The following is a 5,831-nucleotide window of genomic DNA, read 5'->3' as shown; positions in this document are numbered from 1 at the left end:
CAAACAAAAGACATACATTACAATTAAATATCAGAACAATAGGTTTTAATGATAGGAAAGCAAGTTTGATCAACATTTGTTCTCACAGGACTCTGACAAATTAGGTCTATGAAATATTTCAGAGCAAAATAATCATGATTTTTAATTGAAAGTAGAATGGGTTAAATTAGTGATTAGTGGGGAAAAGATAAGAACACTATTTTTCAAATTTTAGGTCAATGTACTTAAACTTGAAAAATTACATAAAATCATAGTCTAATTTTGTTTTTTTTAGGAATAATAACTTCATTTTTCTGATCTACCAAGCAATGCTCTTTAATTAGATATTTTATTTATTTATTTATTTTCCTTTTTTGGGTCACACTCAGCGATGCACGAGGTTACTCCTGGCTTTGCACTCAGGAATCACCCCTGGCATTGCTCAGGGGACCATATGGAATGCTGGGAATCGAACCTGGGTTGGCCGCGTGCAAGGCAAACGCCCTACCCGCTGTGCTATCACTCCAGCCCCAAAGATATTTTAAAGTACTTTCTCCATATCTGGTGCTATTAAGTCTCAGAGCATCAATATAGAGACCCTGGTAAAATAATTTACTAGTTGTTGATAATCAAATGCAATTGTTAATTCCATAAGATTAGAATACATGCCACTTTAAATAGGTATGTACAGAAAAACACAATAGGCTAGGAATGATGTTATATATAATATATAATATGTGTATTTTATATAATTATTGTATATGAAATTGTTAGTATTGATCAAGGTTATAAAGAGAAATAGAAACAATAGGAACTAAAGATGGAGAAACATCTATTTGTTTGAGGCTTAGGAATCCCATTGTCTATCATCTGCAAGGTAAGGTCAGGACAGTTGATGGTATAACTCAGTACAACTCTGATCATCTAAAAATATGGAGGCATATGACATATCTCAAGCCAAGAGCAGAAGATGAGATATTCCAGATAAATTAATAAAGCAGTGGAAATAATTTAAATTTTTCTCTATCTAAATTTATTGTTTTTAAACCTACAATAAATGCACAATAAATTTAACAATCCCAAACATACTAGAAAATTTTACTTTGCTGAGTCTATGATACAAATTATAATCTCATCCAGAAATACCCTCACAGACCTAGAAACAATGTTAAGCTGACATTTGAAATTAGCCCATATTTTTTGAACTGCCATATATAGTATAGAATTTTTATTCATTAATTTTGGCGACCCTATGGGCTAGATTTTTCTATGTTAACTTCACTAGAGTATAAGAAGGGATTATGTTTTAAAACTTCCCATTCTCTTCAAATTGTTTATATTTTAATTTTACTTTTGATAAAAACTTCTAAAATCAGAGTTTATTTTCTTCTGCCAGTGACTTCAATAAAGTTATTGATAACAAGAGCAGACAAGAAAATCTTGTTGAAGTTTGTGCATCTATAATAACATTAGTTTTATGACTTTTTCAAAAAATGTAGACATGAATGCCAATATTCTATAGCATGTGATTTTATGTGATTGATGAATCCCCTTCTATGGGTATTACTGCCCTCACAAATGGGACTTTCTTCATGCTCCTCCTAGGGAGTTTTATGACATATTCGTGATTATGTCACCAAGATCTATTTTGGGAAGTCTTCCAAGTAGAGCTGGGAGGGACCAAGGCATCCTCCCCGCAATTCCTGACAGATCTAGCAGGTGGTTTAATGCAAGTGCTTAAGGATGCTGTGCTGCTTAGACCCTGTAGTGCTGGGGATTTCCAGGTTACCCCTGGAGGACTCAGAGAGCTCAAGGGCTGCAGCAAGGTGGTTGGGAAAACATACAGGGCCGGGATTGAACCAGTCCAGCTGGATAGACACATGAAACATGTGCCTTAATTCCTGTATTATCTCCCCAGCACCTTCTTTCCCCATCTTTAAAAAATTTCTGTCAATTTAGGTAACATGATACATGATTGTAATACTGTAAATCTTTTTATTTGGATGTAGAAAGTTTGTGTGTATATATATGTATATATATATGTGTGTGTGTGTATATATATATATATATATATATATATATATATATATTACCCCTCACTCTTACCAAAATGCCCAAAACTTTTTATCACTCTCAATATGTTACTTTGACTCTTTCTCTTCATGATCCTTGGAAATTTTATTTTGTATTGCTGACTCTACCACATATTCACTGTATATAGTAGTGAAAATCAATACTTTTTATACGTACTTGCTTGCTTTTTGGGCTTTGAGGTCACACCTGAAAATACTCAGGGTCTACTCCTAGCTCTGTTCTCTGCGATTATTCCTAGAAGTGCTTAGGGGAATATATGTGATGTTAGGCATTCATATATATTGAATATCCGAAGGGACCCAGCCCCAGCAGTCGACCTCCACTACCCCACCACTGCCACACTCCAGGCTGCTTTCCACATACTCACCCGTCTCATGCATAAGCAAAGTCCCACGGGACCCAGGGGATGCAGACCTTTGTGATCTTAGATTCTGGGCTCAACGGGGCCCAGGAGCACAGATCCTCTGCCTGCTTCCCCAATCTCCAGCGACCCAGGGGTCATACCCATAAACCACCTCGTGCCAGCACCAGATAATCTCCTCATCGGCCACCCTCCAGAACTCATGGCTACTTCTACCGAAGGGAAGCATAAAATGAGGCCCCCATAGTCATGCCACTGGACTCCACAGCAGGCTGTTTTCACTCGGGATGCCAAGAGGGGGGCAGATGAGAGCCCTCCCCCTAACAAGGGACCAAGCCCCAGCAGCCGAACTCCACTACTCAACCACCACCATGCTCCAGGCCACTTTCCACATGCTCAGGCCGAGCCTCCCGCATGAGTGAACATATTCCTGATGATAACACATCATCATAAAGGGAAATATATATATTATATATATATGTATATATATATATATATATATATATATACCTTTCAGAGAGGTATACCTCTCTGAAAGCCTGGCAAGCTACCAAGAGTATCCTGCCCACAAAGAAGAGCCTGGCAAGCTCCCTGTGGCATATTCAATATGCCCAATACAGTAGCAATAACAGGTCTAATTCCCCTGACCTTGAAAAGAGCCTGCAATCGTTGAGAAAAATGAGTAAGGAAAGGCTGCTAAAATCTCCGGGCTGGGACGAATGGAGATGTTACTGGTGCCCATTCGAGCAAGTCTATGAACAATGGGATGACAGTGATACAGTGATACGAGCAATCAACTGGAGTCTTCTATCCACAGGGCAAGTACTAACCCCTATACTATCTCACTAGCAGCTCTCTGCCAACATCCTCACATTTATAAGAAACAGTGACAGACTGAGGTAATAGCTCAAAGGGCATTTCACGTGTTCATGCCATGGGTCTAGCTTTAATACCCAATTTCACATGGTTCCCCATGGAACCAACTAGGTATAGTCTGACCACCAGAGAGAGTCCCCAAACAACAATATAAAGAAGCAATAAAAGTAATTATAGTAAGCATTTTTGGCTAGTTATTTATTTGATGGTGTACATCCCTAGAAAAATTTTTGTCACATCACAAATACCATACCAGGTTTGTGCTATTATAACTTTAGATAAAAAATATAGTTTCAACTTTACTAACTTAATTGTACGATGTAATTTATATCCACTAATCAATATTAAAAATACTAAATTACGGGGCTGGAGCGATAGCACAGTGTGTAGGGCATTTGCCTTGCACTCGGCCAACCTGGGTTTGATTCCCAGCATGCCATATGGTCCCCTGAGCACCCCCAGGAGTAATTCCCGAGTGCAGAGCCAGGAGTAACACCTGTGCATTGCCAGGTGTGACCCAAAAAGAAAAAAAAAAAACTAAGTTATTTTAAAATTACTTTCTTCATTTGTAAAAAAAAATGCAAACGATCCCTTTTTGCTTAGCCTCAGGTTTTATTTATTTATTTGTACATTTTATTGAACTGTCCTGTGAAGTGCTAATGTCATGGTTTGGACATTCTAGTAATTTAATCACATATTTTGAAAGCAAATTTCATGGCAATCTGTGAATGTTTTATATATATGTAATGTAGCACTGTAGCACTGTCGGCCCGTTGTTCATCAATTTGCTCAAGCGGGCACCAGTAGCGTCTCCATTGTGAGACTTGTTGTTATTGTTTTTGGCATATTGAATATGCCATGGGTAGCTTGCCAGGCCCTGCTGTATGGGTGGGATACTCTCGGTAGCTTGGCAGTCTCTCTGAGAGGGACGGAGGAATTGATCGAACCCAGGTCAGCCTCGGGCAAGGCAAACGTCCTACCTGCTGTGCTATTGCTCCAGTATATGTAATGTATGTAACATTAATACATGCATATAACATTTGCTGTGTATAACATACACAAATATATGTGTGTGTAGGTATGGATATGTGTGTATGTGTGTGTTAAATATTGGGAAAAGACCACACACTGATAGCCATGCATCAACCAGATTCAGAGGGAAACTTGAAACCAAGCTTTCCCAGGATGAAGTTAATTATCTGAATACTAATGTATAATGTGGAGGATAAAGGAAAAAAAGACTATCTTACATTCTTCCTCCTGTACAGCGGGTAGGCCAGAAAGAGTACAATTTAGAAATGGTAGAAAAATATTTTCCAGAATTTTTTATCAATAATGTCCTCAAAGCATTAAGTCAGAAATATAAATGGATCACACTTTTATAATTGCTGCTAAACAAAATAAGTTCATAGCACAGGTTGTTCGTTTTGATAAATAATTAGAATTCTCTAACTCAGAGAAAAATTTATGGTAGTGTTATTAAAGTATATGGATGCTGTTCAGGGTAGTTTGTATATGTAAGTGCTTGTGCACATATGTGTACACATTTATATATTTGTGTTGGTGGAAAAATATTATCTTCTTTATACACATGCCAATATTTACAGTAATGTGTATAGAACACATAGAACATAGTTATCTGTATGTGCATGATAGTATTAGATGAATTTATTGTTAAGTGAGATGAAGTGTGATAAAAGTGACTTCTCTGTTCTTTTTTAATTTTTAAAATTGTTTTTTAGGTTTTTAATTGAATCACTGTGAGAGAGAGCATTACAAAATTGTTCATGATTACTTCTTTTTTTTTAAGATGAGTAAATTTAGAACGTGAGTAGTATCCTGGACAATATTGAGTAAGATGTTTCAAGTGAAAGGTATAATCATGCATTGTTTATTTGAAGTGCCATATTCTCAATAACTCTTATGCAGTGGCTAACAAGCACTACAAAGTATAACATAAATAAAATATTTCATCTTAGAAAGTGTTGATTTAAATCAAAACCAAAAATATCTTCCCATTCAGCTCTTTGAAAATTTTACCCATGATATTCTAGGCAGAAAGATAATCAGACAGGTTTTGGGCATCCCTACATATCATCAAAACTGGAGGGTATAGTTTTGTTTGGCTTGTTCTCTTCTCTCAACTGGTAATTTCAAGTTAAACATATAAATCCGAGGACCAGAAAGAATTGGGTAATAAGAACACAGTGAAACAATTCTCTTAACAAGGAAACTACATAATTCTTGGTATCAGAATTATTTGTGAATTGTTATTTAGAGACACCATTTTATTAAATTTCAGTATGCTTTTAATAATCTTTTACAAACAACATATATCTTATTTTTAGGACCGAAAAGCAAACATAGCCCTCAAAAGTTCCAAGTCATGTAAACAGAAAATGGCAAAAATTTGAGCAAGATAGACACCTGCTTCCTTCAGGAAACTTCTCAAGACATCGCAGGAAACTTCACACTGTGTCTTAATTCTACTGATTGGGAACATATGCCCATTTTTCTTGAT

This window comes from Sorex araneus, chromosome 1 (genome assembly GCF_027595985.1).
Source record: "Sorex araneus isolate mSorAra2 chromosome 1, mSorAra2.pri, whole genome shotgun sequence".
Classification (NCBI taxonomy): domain Eukaryota; kingdom Metazoa; phylum Chordata; class Mammalia; order Eulipotyphla; family Soricidae; genus Sorex; species Sorex araneus.
The sequence above is the reverse complement of the archived record's forward strand: the minus strand, read 5'-3'. Positions refer to the sequence as shown.